The 14,030-nt window shown below is 45.3% G+C and overlaps 1 protein-coding gene across 9 annotated transcripts in view; it reads right to left on the bottom strand.

The window, feature by feature from the left end:
* Window positions 1–14,030, bottom strand: part of gse1b (Gse1 coiled-coil protein b) — a 336,737-nt gene that overhangs the window by 177,692 nt on the left and 145,015 nt on the right. The gene's annotated exons all lie outside the window — the stretch shown is intronic.

Genomic DNA, 14,030 nt, shown 5'->3' with positions numbered 1-14,030 from the left:
GTCAGGATGAAGCAGTAAGGAATGATTACTTTGTTCACTCAGAGCAAACACTGACTCTCATCAATGCCAGTTGCTGTTAATAAGAAAATTTCAATGTAAATGATAGCAAGGGAGTAGAATGATGATATTTTCCATTTGGAGACAGAACCGACAACTGTACTTTTGTTTTTTTTTTTGCATATCTCACATGAGCCTACATATACACAGGCAATTTTCATTCTGAGGTAACAATCCATGTGTCTGGTCTAGTGTATCATTCCTTAAAAACCAAGCAGACAGATGACTGCACCAAATGAGGGGTTCGATTTGATTGTGAATCAATAAATTAAATGTAGTACAGATTGAGGTAAAAAGGCCACTGTGTGATAACTTTACAAACATACAAAGAAGAAGCAGAGGCTATTCAGCCCCTCCAGCTTGCTTTGCCATTCAATAAGATCATGGCTGACTGGTGGGTTTGCTATTTGTTCATATAGTGGATGCACCTTCCCCTGCAGATCTGAAATATAAACTTTAAGTTCATCAAAGTCTCATATTTGTTGGCCAAAAAATAAAATGAAACAAAGTTCAGTTTCTGGTCAGCCAAAGGGCACAGCTGAAAGTACTCCCCAGTTCTGGCCTGCACTGCAGACACGGCATGGTAATGATTGGCATGGTAAGTGGGTAGACCAACCTGGTACAGCTCGGGGAGTGGGGAGCAGTCAGGGGTACTCCGGAAGCTGGTGATTGGCACAATCCAGGAAGCACTGCTTAACTTCTCATCTGATACCTCCAACACTGCAGCACTCCCTTCTTCCTCCAGTGAAGTCTCATGCTTTTGTGCTCAGGATCCTGGACTTGAATTTGAAACCACCATGTCTAACCCAAGAGGTCAGAGGGCAACTGCTAAGCATGGCGGACAACTTCTCACAAAATCTGCTCACTGTGGGTCACTGTCAGTCATTGCACCAGAGCGGTCAGAGAGAGGAAGAAGCTGAAGGAGCAATGACACTGATTGCTACAGCTGCTCAGAGGAGCCATTCCCCTCAGTCTTCTCCAGTTGTTTCTGACAGGAATGATGTATGATCCCATGCACAGACTGTGGAGGAGAAAGCCTACCAGTAGTGAGATTAACTCAAGGGTGGCAACATCTCGGGTGGTGGGTAGTGGAAGGTGGGGAGGGAGGTTGAAAAGACACTGCTTTCACTGTGACCTCAGCCAGTGTGGGAACTGAGCCCACACTCCTGGTGTCAGTCTGTGTCACAGCCATCCATCCAACTTAGCTAACCCACCCTCTAACCATGATGGAGGCTGATGCTGATGGTTATCCATGGGTTGGGAGGATTCACATCCAGGCTACACTCATGGAATGAAAGTTCCTTCAAGGGCTAAGGACGTTTTGATTAAAATGCACACACTTCCATTTTTATTCCAAAATTGAGCTTGACGAGATGAAGGATGTTGCTGGGTAATAAACCCTTCCCATTTCAGGTCTCAGTGTTGAGCACATTTCAGGTCAAACACAGTGCAGCAACATACAGAGGAAAGTCCCCTCCATTCTCGAACAGCATTGTGTCAAGAAAGAAAACTCACCACAGTAACAGTGTGATGGCTTCCCCCACCCCAGCCCCGTTCCTGCATTGGCCACCTTGAGACTACTCCAAGTAAAAGTGATGCAGCATTAAGTCTCAAGTACCTTGGAGCTGGACTGAGATTCTCTGAAGAGATCTCACAGCCAGCATCAGGCTTTCAACCCACTAGCCTGGCGAACCCAGCCTGAAAGGCAGAAGGTCAATGGTTAACTCACGGTAACAGCTGCTTCCTGTTCACTAATGTTAAACAAAATCCTTTTCAGACAATTGAGTGTAAACACGATCTTTCATTTGCTCAGACTTCCCAGATTTCCTCCCAGGTTCCAACTCAGTAGGATTAGCTTTTGCCCGAAAAGTTGATTCTCCTGCTCTTCGGATACTACCTGGCCTGCTGTGCTTTTCCAGCAACCCACTCTCGACTCTGATTTCCAGCATCTGCAGTCCTCATTTTCTCCTTACAATTCGATAGACACCAGCTGTTGTTACCTACCTCACTAAAGGGGCCATTCACCGTGTAGGAAGCTACACAGCGGACAGGGCAAGGCTACTCTATAGTGATACATTCAATTATGTCCTCACCCAGGGCACTTTCCACATGTGACTCACTGGATAACAACACAAAGGGTCAGGTAATGTAATTTATGTCTTTCTCTTTAACCCATGGGTGGTCTGTTAAAATATCACCCACTGTCTTGTTGGCTTTTGTTCAGCTAACTCAGAACCAAATGGCAATCTGACTTAAGGTCCTGTTTGAGGGAATAGGCGATGGGTTCAAATCAGAAAATAAACTGAGGCTCCACAAACTGACTTGGGCCACACAGTGCAGTATCAAAGAACAGTGGGGAGTTATGGTCTGCTTTATGGTCAATACCTCTCCCTCAATCATCATCACAAAAAGCATTATCTGGTCACTAGCTCTATGCTGCACCTTCAGGTTTTGCTGTGTTTGCTACAATGGAGAGTGCAACTCCAAAAGCAAGACAGTAGGAGTCTGGCAGTGATGAAAAACTGTGTATCAAAGCAAGTCCAACTTCACTGAGGCAGCTCTTCACTGTCAGAAAAGCCATTTTGTGATTCCAACTGAAACCGAGGCTCCTCCTCTGCTTGCTAGTGGACATCAAAGTTGCCACACGCAGTATTTGAAGAGGATTAATTGTGGTGGCCTGGCCACTAATTATCTTCCAATCCAACATTACTAAAATAGAATGTCTTGTCATCTGTCATTGCACTGTCTGTGGGTTGTCTGCCTGCCAGGACGATGCTGACTTCATTTCAACAGTAATCCGTACCAATCCAACTAAATCAGTTGGGATGCCCCCATGGCATGAAGGCTGCTATATAAATGAAAGTTCTTCTTTTGCTAATGAAAATTATAACAGAATGTCAGGCCCAGAAGCATTTTCTTCTCTATCACTGTCTTGACTAACTTGCAAGGCACTTGTAACATTTTCTGCTTCTGTTTCACATTTCAAAATCACAAATGCTCTGCCAGAAGGATCAAGAAAGAGAAAGTAAAGATTAAATGCAATTGGTGAGGGAAACAATAAGAAAGATTTCCTCATGCCATGGGTGGTTAAGACGTGGAGTGTGCTGCATGATGGAGGCAGGTTGTACCGAGGTATTCAGGAAGGAATTAGATTGTTACCTGGGCAGGAAACATGTACAATGCGAAGAGCCTCAGGTGAGGGGACAGGTTGGGAAGGATGATCCTTCATGGTAATCTCAGCGGGGGTGCAGGAATTGAACCCATGCTATTGGTATCACTCTACATTGTAAACCAGCCGTCCAGCCAAGTGAGGTAATCAAGCCCCTTCCACTCTGTGCTACTGAGACTTTATAAAGCTCTGGTTAGGCCCCATTTAGAGTACTGTGTCCAGTTTTGGTCCCCACACCTCAGGAAGGACATACTGGCACTGGAACGTGTCCAGCGGAGATTCACACGGATGATCCCTGGAATGGAACGGATGGTCTAACATATGAGGAACGGCTGAGGATCCTGGGATTGTATTCATTGGAGTTTAGAAGATTAAGGGGAGACTTAATAGAGACGTACAAGATAATACATGGCTTGGAAAGGGTGGACGGTAGGAAATTGTTTCCGTTAGGCGAGGAGACTAGGACCCGTGGGCACAGCCTTAGAATTAGAGGGGGTCAATTTAGAACAGAAATGCAGAGGCATTTCTTCAGCCTGAGAGTGGTGGGCCTGTGGAATTCATTGCCACGGAGTGCAGTGGAGGCCGGGACGCTAAATGTCTTCAAGGCAGAGATTGATAGATTCTTGTTGTCTCGAGGAATTAAGGACTACGGGGAGAACGCTGGTAAGTGGAGTTGAAATGCCCATCAGCCATGATTGAACAGCGGAGTGGACTCGATGGGCTAAATGGCCTTACTTCCACTCCTATGTCTTATGGTCTTATGGTAACTGGGATGTGACACTAATCCCTCGCACTAAGTGGCTCAACTAACCCCTCAGTGACCTAGGTACAAGTCATACCACATGTATATTTACACACTGAGCAAATGAAGACCATCCCTTTTTCTCTCTGTAAAATTAAAGCAATTGCTTTACATTGCTGAACAATATATTACACCCATACATCAAGAAAAGCATCCTCAAGTACACTGATTGGCGTGCATTTATAGCTACATTCAGCCTTCTCATGCTCTGTATTTATTTATTGAGTGGTTATACAAGGCTGTATAAAGTTGACACAGCTTGTGACACAATGTTTGCATTGCCCATGATTTGTCATTATAAAATTGCCGAGCACGATGGAAAGATTGCTGCCTTATTGTTGCATCGTAGCAGTTTATAAATCCTGCTCCTACAACCAAACCTAATCATTTTGCGCTTTAGTCTGAATTAGCTCTGAACACCATTTCCCCCAGGAAAGCTTATTAAAAGCATTTGCTTACATCTGACTCAAAGAATCTAATGGCTAATGAAATTTATATTTGAGAAACGAGGGTGATTTCTCACCAGCGTCATTCACCGGGAGCTGTCAGGAGGGCATGCTGAGGGTATGCTGCACAAGGATGCTGCAAGATTCTTGACTCTACTTCTTAAAATATCGAGGCTCCTGGTCCCCAAGTGGCCCAATTCACTTCAAATTAATGGAGAGCTTCCATTCATCTGATAATAGCCTCATTTGGGAGGGCTCAAATGCACACTTGCTTGATTCTTCTGATGATCATAGTGCGTTTTGAACGTTTTTAAGAGTCAGCCTATTCTCCACTACCTGCCTTTTACTTTACATCAGATGGAGGTACTGACATAATGTTTAAACATGTAGGTGAATGGCCAAATGTGGAATTTGTGCATATATCTCAGAAATCTCCCAATTTAAAATAAAATAAATAGCTTGCATTTATGTAGCATCTTTCAGCTGCCCCAGAGCACTCAATAGTTATGTGCTTCTGAAGTGCAATCCCTGATGTGAAGTAGTGAAATATAGGTACTAATTTCTCTCCGTGGCTCAGTGGTTAGCACTGTTGCCTACCAGCACCAGGGACCCAGGTTCGATTCCAGCCTTGGGCGACTGTCTATGTGGAGTTTGCACATTCTCCCCGTGTCTGCGTGGGTTTCCTCCCACAGTCCAAAGATGTGCAGGTCAGGTGAATTGCCCATTCTAAATTGCCTGTAGTGTTAGGTGCATTAGTCAGAGGGAAATGGGTCTGGGTGGGTTACTCTTCGGAGGGTCGGTGTGGACTTGTTGGGCTGAAGTGCCTGTCCCCACACTGTAGGGAATCTAATTTGTGGAGATGCAGATCCCAAAATAACAATGTGACAATGACCAAATAATTTGTTTTCTTGATGTGTACTGATCTGATTGAGGTATGTAAAACACTAAAGGGGATTGATAAGGTGCACGCCAAACAGATATTCTCCATTATGGGACAGTCTTGAACAAGAGGGCATAGATATAGAGTGAGAGGAGATAGGCTCAAAACTGGGATGATTAGAAACTACTTCTCTCAGGGGGTTATGAATCTGTGGGACTCACTGCCACGGAGTGCAGTGGAAGCAGATCAACCCACAACGTCAAGGAAGAAATAGATTTGTTTCTGCTGAAAAGTGGGGTAAAGGGCTATGGGGAACAGGCGAGTGGAGTTGAGACCAGGATAAGATCGGCCATGGTCATGTTAAGTGGTCAAGAGAGAAGAGACACTTCAGCTCTTTGACTCTGGCTCCTAATTCCTACATTCCAATGTACTGATGGCTAAAGCCGAATCTAAGTGAAATGTTTGACTTGCTCTCCAGTTCTGGTGAGAGCTCTAACCTACACCTACCACCTGTCTCTTCTCTTTAGGAACTGGGCTGGGCTATGTGGAGAAAAGCACCTGCGACAAGCCTGGATGCTTCTCCAGTTCTGCCCCATAATATTTACCGTTAGAAATTTCCGGCACTTTTCCCTTCCCCTCGCGCAGATGCAATTTGATGGCAAACACATGTTGACAGCTGCAGAGGATGTTGAACACACAACAGGTTAAAATGCCTTTGGGAACTTCCCATCTAGTCTTCGTATCAAAAACAAAATGGGAAAGTAAATCAGTCTGATTGCTACAATGGTCCCTGAGTGCGAAGCCAGCTGCTTTTGTGGTCCAGTATTTCTGACAACATTGGAATACAAAAGTAAAATATGCTTGCATCTGAATAACTTAAGGTTGTAAAACAAAACTAACAAGGCAATACCGTGCTGTCTTTTCAATTCAAAGAAGGAGGTGACTAACACAGTCCGTGTTCACTGGACCCATCTGTGCTGGCTTCTACTGTCGTCAATATGAAAGGCATTTCTGGATCCAACTCCTCATCCATCCTCCACATTCCCAGTTGTCCCAGAGGTGCTGACTTTTGCTTCCAATTTTATTGGCAGACAGCCAGTCCCAGGCCCAACTGGCTACCCTTTAGACGTGAATCATGATCAAGCCTGTAGGCTGACCTTTCAGCAGTGCAAGGGGTGAATCACAGAACCGGGAGACTCTGCCCCACCCTCTTATCTTCTTATGCCCCCTCCCCTTAGCTTCTCCCTGTATGAAGACTGTAGTGCGCTTGATGAATAGCCACTTGGATGCATGCTGCTAATCTGAAAATCGGGAGGAATCAGTGCTTTCAGGAGACGATAAAATGGGGAGTAGGGGTGATTTGACTGAAGTTGGGAGTGTTTGTTAAAGAAAGTGGAGAAAGTGAGCACTGCAGATGCTGGAGGTTCAGAGTTGACAAGGGTGTGGTGCTGGAGAAGCACAGCAGGTCAGGCAGCATCCGAGAACCAGGAGAGTCAATGTTTCAGGCATAAACCCTTCATCAGGAACGTGCTTATACCCGAAACGTTTCCTGCTCCTCAGGTGCTGCCTGACCTGCTGTGCTTTTCCAGCACCATCCTTTTCAACTTTGTTAAACCCAGTGTCAAGCCTTGATGTCGTGGCTAGCATTTCACACTGCTGAATGACAAGGTGGTGTGTTCAAGTCCCTCTCCCAGATCTGGTATGGATCAGGAACTAAAGGGAAGCTCCTCCTATGCTCTTGGGTAGCTGGAGAGGATATGATGGTACCATTCTAAAGAGTAGTGGCAGTGACTGGCATTCTCACACTGTCCTACAGAACAGAAGAAAGAGGAGTAAAAATTGGCCCATTGTATCCACGCGTCCGTTGAATGAGATCATAGCTGATCCAACGCCTGATCATTATTTATCATCTACCAGGAACTTACAACAGATCATCTGACAATTCATTTGACACCTCCATGTGGGAGCTTGCTGCTCTCAAATAAGGTATAACATACTTAACTGGGGCACCCTGTGGGTGTGAAAGAGGCTGTATAAACGCAAGTTGTTCTTTCCTCTGGATTACATAACAGCTCAGTGCAGTTATTGTTTGCTACTGAGATGAGCTATTTGGTCGGACAGTGGTGGGGGTTAGGGTGGGGACATTTGGCATTTCCCAAATTAAAAACTGTGATGAATGATCCCAATAACTACAGTATGTGTTCATCGTCTGTGCAGGCTCATTCTGAAACCAGACATAAGTTATGCCCCTGCCCCAGTTTTGCATATGTTTAAGAAGCACGGGGTTGTAATGGAAAGTAAAACAATTGCCGACTCCAGTTTTTGGATGTTTTAGTCTCTGAAAATATCTGATCAGCGCTGAATGATGCCCCAGACCACAAGCCTGATGTTCAATCAAAAGAGAATATTTTTTAAAAAACAGATTTATTGTTGAGTCCAAGAAGCTAAAATATATGGCAATGTCGATGGTGTTGGTCCTGATTGTCAGTGGGTTTTGCTTTTATGTCTTTAGTGAGTCAATTTAGCTGATGGGTCCAATCGCTTAGTCATGACTCTCTGTCATTCATATTTTGATTAATTGTACACAATGCTGCATAAATATCAGACAGTCTATTCGTACCCACACATCAATTAATCACTGCTCTCCATGTGTTGAACTTGTGTACAAGTCTTATTTGATGCTTCACTGGGGCTTTTTCTACTCCCCAGCGTTAGTAACTAGTGGCAGCCTGTAAAATGATGCATTGCTCTGAGTCTGTTTCCACCTCAGGTAGGTAATCTCCATCAGAAAAGTTGTTGGGATTTGGCAAATAAGCCATCAATTCCATTGAACTGGAGAGAGGCAGAGCCACTTCTCAGTGAGGGGGGTGCCACTGCTAATGGTCTAGCCAGGGACAAGGAAATGGCTGTGCACATGGTTGGCTGTCGATAGAATGGCTCGGTGCAGGTTTGACTGTGAAGCACTCCACAGTCCAACAGCCAGCCAGCGTTATTTGACTTCAAAGCCCTCTGCCTGGGGAGTAACAGGGTCGAGGGGTTGTGGACCTCACTGTGCTATCACTGCATTCCCACAATGGTCCTATGTTCGTGACTGATACAGAGATTGCAAAGGTGCGGGAGGCTTGTTAAGCCTGAAGTTGTGGGGACTTCCAGGGGGCACCGACTTGGTGCACCAGAGCATCAAGGGAACTCAGGAGCCTGTCTTTGCTGTGTTGCCCAGTTTCCATCCACATTTGGCCTTAGTCTAAGTTGCTGCTCATCGCACAGGTCCCATTCACATCTGTGCCAGGTAACATATACCTGGGTGTTGGTCCACCCACCCCTGAATTTAAAAATTCTCCATCCTTGTTTTCAGTCCCTCTGTTGCCTCACCCGTCCCTATCCAGATCTGAAACCTTCCCTCCAAGTGATCCTCCAATTCTGGTCTCTTCAGCATCCTTGATTTCCCACACTCTGCCTTTGGTGGCTGTATCTTCAGTTGCCTTCGGGCAAAAGCACCAGGATTCCCTCCCTAGATCTCTCTACATCCCTCTCCCCCTTTGCACATTCCTTCATGCTTATCTCTTTGTCTAACCTTCTATTTACATGTCCCAATATCTCTTTACGTGCCCTGATAGGGTTTCTGTGAAAAGCCATGAGATACTGACATCAAAGCAAATGCAAGTTGTTGTAAGTGAACCTTCCGGTTAAGGACCACATACAAAGTCAAAAGGACAAGTTAGAGGAGACCTCTGTCATACTCTTCCATTTGGGCAAATTCAGCCCTGCTGGAGGGAATGCTGCATTGTCGGAGATGCTGTTATTCAGATGAAACGTCAGAACGGGGAGTATTCTCAGGTTTACTTCCAGAATCCAAGGCACTTTTTAAAAAAAAGATCGTCAGAGGATTTCCCTGGCACCCTAGCGAATACTCTTTCCTCAACCAAGACCAGCAACAGATAATCTAGTCATTATCTCATTGCTGCTGTGGGACTTTCCAGTGTGCAGATTGGGTGCTGGATTTGCTGTTTTGTAACAAAGACCAGTTGTAAAGTGTTCCGGGATGTCCTGAGGTAGTTATCAAATGCAAGTCTTCCTTCTCCGGAGTTTCTACTGATTCTGACAGTTGCTTACACCATAGGTACAGCCAAAATAAAGGAAACATTGATATCTTATATCATTCAGTACAAGCCATTTTGTGTAATACAGGTGAGGTATCACCAGGCAGTTAGTACAATCACTGTTACAAAATCACAGAAATTACTACTATTCAGCTCCATTGCCTCCATGGTATCTCTTCAGCATTATCTACCCAGATATCACATCACTTTCTTGTATCCCTCATATTCGTGCTGTTCGAATACTTACCTAATCCATTTTAAATTACCTCAAACTCGGTCTCAATTGCCCAGTACATGAACATGAAAAAGTGTTGCCTACATTAGTTACTGTTCTGATCTTGTGCAAAGGATATTGTTACAATACTTGCTTACAGTAATGGACACATAATGCCCCACTGAGGAAATTACAGCCAAACTAACTCCTGGACAAAACCTTAAAGCAATTACCTCTCCATGCAGCTGTGTACAATGTCGACAGAAAAGCATCTGTCCAGCAACACTGCAATGGCAATTTTATATCACACATCAGACAGACAGACACACACACACACACACACACACACACACACACACACACACACCTTTCCTGATTTGGAGATGCCGGTGTTGGACTGGGGTGTACAAAGTTAAAAATCATACAACACCAGCTTATAGTCCAACAGATTTAACTGGAAGCACACTAGCTTTCGGAGCGACGCTCCTTCATCAGGTGACAATCACCTGATGAAGGAGCATCGCTCCGAAAGCTAGTGTGCTTCCAATTAAACCTGTTGGACTATAACCTGGTGTTGTGTGATTTTTAACCTTTCCTGATAGCGGCATCAGTGAAAATCCCCAACCTGTCTTCCCTACCAGAGATCATCAAATCATCGAATCCCCACTGTGTGGGGGCAGGCCATTAGGCCCAGCAACTCTACACTGACTCTCTGAACAGCACCCCAGACCCACTCCCCAAACCTATCCCTGTAACCCTGCATTTCCCATAGCAATCCACTAACCTACACGTCTTTGGACTGTGGGAGGAAACCAGAGGAAATGCACGCAGTCACAGGACAACGTGCAAATTCCACACAGACAGTTGCCTGGGGCTGGAATTGAACCTGGATCCCTGGTGCTGTGAGGCAGCAGTGCTCATCACTAAGCCACCGTGCTGCCCAAAGATGCAATAGCCAACATCCACCTTCGCAAAAGGAATGAGGATGGGGTATAAATGCTGGTCCAGCCAGTGATACCCACAGCCCACAAGTGAATAAGAAACAAAAGCTCTAGCTTGTATGAATGTCCATTTTTGAGTGAGATCTATGAGGAGTGACAATGTAATGGCACATGAAAAGGCAGGTGGAGTTTGGAACTCACAGGGTGATTGAGTAAGAAAGCTCTGGTAACATTGAAGTGGTTTGTAGATATTCACCTGCTTTGCCATACGCTCCAAGCCAAGGGCCAAGAACTGGAAAAGGATCAGGGCAGTCAGTGTGGGAATGATGGCCTAAATACTCTCCTTCTGTGCTGTGGCTGAAAAGGATCAGGAAGGGGAAAACAGACCCTATCTTTCTTCATGTTTCTGCTTAATGCCAAAATTAAGCCAGTGCATCAGAACAAATTAGCACGAACTGGAGTACCTGCAGCAGTTAGAAAATGGACCTCAGTGTGCATGTGCTCATCCAGTTGCCTACTTCATCAACTTGTGATTCAGGGTTCCCAAAGCTGCGTTGAATCTTCTAAAGCTCTGATAGAAAGATCGAGAAAACAGCTTATTCACAGAAAAATCAAACTTCCCACTACTTTGGGAATGTCAAAGAGCCATGGCTGAAGCCGATTAAAACTCAGCAGCGGGAATTCCTTTCTGACTTCCTTGCTGGCCTTACAACATGGAATTTTAAACAAGCAACTTATGCTTTTCACACCCTGGTAAGATTTCAACATGTTTAGCGTGCCTGTGCTCCCCCTGCCATCCCTTATCTCCCAATCTGAAGCCTGCTCCTGTTATAGGTTCCACCCAAAGGGACAGCAGCAGACCCACAGAAAGTTAATTGCACGAGTCGATCTCATTAGGCACTGTGGTGACAGCATTGCATTTACATAGCGACCTCTGAGCTTGCTCTCCCTCCCAACAGCGCTTGTCATCATTTATCATTTCTACAAGTAACTTAAAAAGTCAGCAATGAACTGACACTATTCCCCAGAGCCTTACTGACCCCTGCTAACTGTCATGCATTGACATCAGTCTCTGCGGGCTCCTTACAATTCTCTCACTATTCCTCCTCCCTTTCTGACTCTACACAACTATTGTAACAGCCAGCAGGACCATCAATGCATTAAAGTGTGATGATAACATGAATTGGCAAGTCTATTGCTGCCACTGTCAACCAATGCTTCTGAAATTCACTCCCTCCTTCCCCCACCCACAACTCGGTGACACACAGGGAAAAAACAACCAAACGAGAAACTGATTGAAGACCTGGCCTGTGCTGAGTCAGTGGATCCTGACTGGGAAGGAGACCCTACCTCCACTGAGTGCCACTCTGGAGGGATGGGTTTGGAAGCAGAGAGGAGGGGAGAATGCCTCAATTCTCAATCGTACTCCTTGCAGTGCAGTTGGAGAGTTTGTGAAGAGGGACAAGAATAGGGTTGTTCTGTGAGAATCATATCTTCTCATGTCCAGACAACACCCCTACCACAACACACGCACACACACACGTAATGTACTGAGGAATGTCTTGGACTTGTGGGCTGCCACGGGAGCTGAAAGGGGGAGGAAAGAGGAGGGAGAAGGATGATAATTACCACTCAAATCAACCCCATGCCTCATCCAGGTGAAACCATGTTACTAAGAGTGTGGTTCGTATGTGGGAGCTTCAGCTGCTTTCTAAGCCTTGCTGTCAGTTTGACACAAGGTTTGTGACTAATATGTATGCGGAACTCGCTCCTACACAAAGTAGTTGAGACGACAAACACAGACACGCTTAAGGAGAAGCTAGATAAACAGACAGGGTTGGAGTGGGGGGGTGGGGGGGTGGGGGGGATGTGTGGAATGAATAGAACATTATGCGGATGGGACCTGGTATACTCTTGCAGAGCAGAGAACATTAGCTAGGATTGGTTAGTCCCATTTCTGAGCCAGTTTCATTTGAATTCATATCTTAGAGCTGCAGCATCAATAATGTTCACGACATTTAAATCAGCTTAATGGTGACATGGCTTAGAGAAGATTAAGTGGGATGGGAGGAGGCATGTGTGAGGCCTCTGCTGTGTACTTTATGTAACCTCATGTATTATGTGATTTTGCGTAGAAACACACAAGTTAGAAAGTACATTTAGATGCCATAAAGATGCCCCTTCAAATACACCCTTGCCAACATTTATAGATGCACATTCTGTCTGGATGTACGGCAGCTGATACCATTCAAGATCAGAGACGGTTACAGAGAGTGGTGAACTCAGCCCAGACAATCATGAAGGCCAATCTCCCATCTGTAGAATCCATCTACCAGGCCCGCTGTCAAGGAAAGGCCACATTCTCAAAGATCCATCCCACCCTGGCAATGTTTTTCTACAACCTCTACCATTGGGGAGAAGGTACAGAAGTCTGAATACACGCACCAGCTGGTTTCGAAACAGTTTCTACCCTACTGTTGTTAGAATACTGAATGGACTCACAAACTCTTAACATTTGCTGTGTTTTTATTTTGCTGCTGTTTACCCCCTATTCCTGATGAAGGGCTTTTGCCTGAAACGTCGATTTTCCTGCTCCTCGGATGCTGCCTGACCTGCTGTGCTTTTCCAGCACCACTCTTATCTAGACTCTGGTTTCCAGCATCTGCAGTCCTTGTTTTTACCTAATATTTACTTGTCTATGCTATTTAACTCTGTGGTCTGCCTGTATTACTTGCAAGACAAAGCTTTGCACCGTGCCTCGGTACACATGACAATAAATTTAATTCAATTCAATCAGAAGCTTGTGCGTTGACGTACCACTGACCATTAAGTTTCGAAAGCTGCTGATATCTAATCCATTGCTGAGTTGAGTACTGAGTAGCCCATCCCCTACATCCAGCTCTTTCCTCCTCCGATGTAACAAAGCAGTGGGGCTTTTGGTAAATGCACTGTAAAAACTTGGACACAAAGCCTCTACCCCAAAATTCAACCCCCTCCCACCTCAACCCCATAAAGCCTGAGCACACACTATCACTAAAAGGTACTCCCCCCTGAATTTTGTACACCCCAGTCCAACACCAGCATCTCCAAATCATGTCCTCCTGAATTACTGTAACTGTCCATTGGTTTTGAAGATGTGTTTATCTGATTTGTTTATTACATGCATATATTGCAGGCTGGGCCAGCACTTGTGCCCATCCACACAGTACTCCTCATTGCTGGAGTAGGCTTCTTAAAGTGCTGCAGTCCACGTGATGTAGTTGCGTCCACAGTGTTGTTAGGGAGGGAGCTCCAGGACTTTGACCCAGTGAAAGAAAAGGATATAATTCCAGGTCAGGATGTTGTGTGATGTAGAGAAGGACTCGCAGGCAGTGGTACTCCGATCCCCTCTGATTCAGCAGGCCTGACGAGTTGCTGCAGG

This window comes from Hemiscyllium ocellatum, chromosome 17 (assembly GCF_020745735.1).
Source record: "Hemiscyllium ocellatum isolate sHemOce1 chromosome 17, sHemOce1.pat.X.cur, whole genome shotgun sequence".
NCBI classification, from domain to species: Eukaryota; Metazoa; Chordata; class Chondrichthyes; order Orectolobiformes; family Hemiscylliidae; genus Hemiscyllium; species Hemiscyllium ocellatum.
This window is presented reverse-complemented; position numbering and strand designations above follow the sequence as displayed.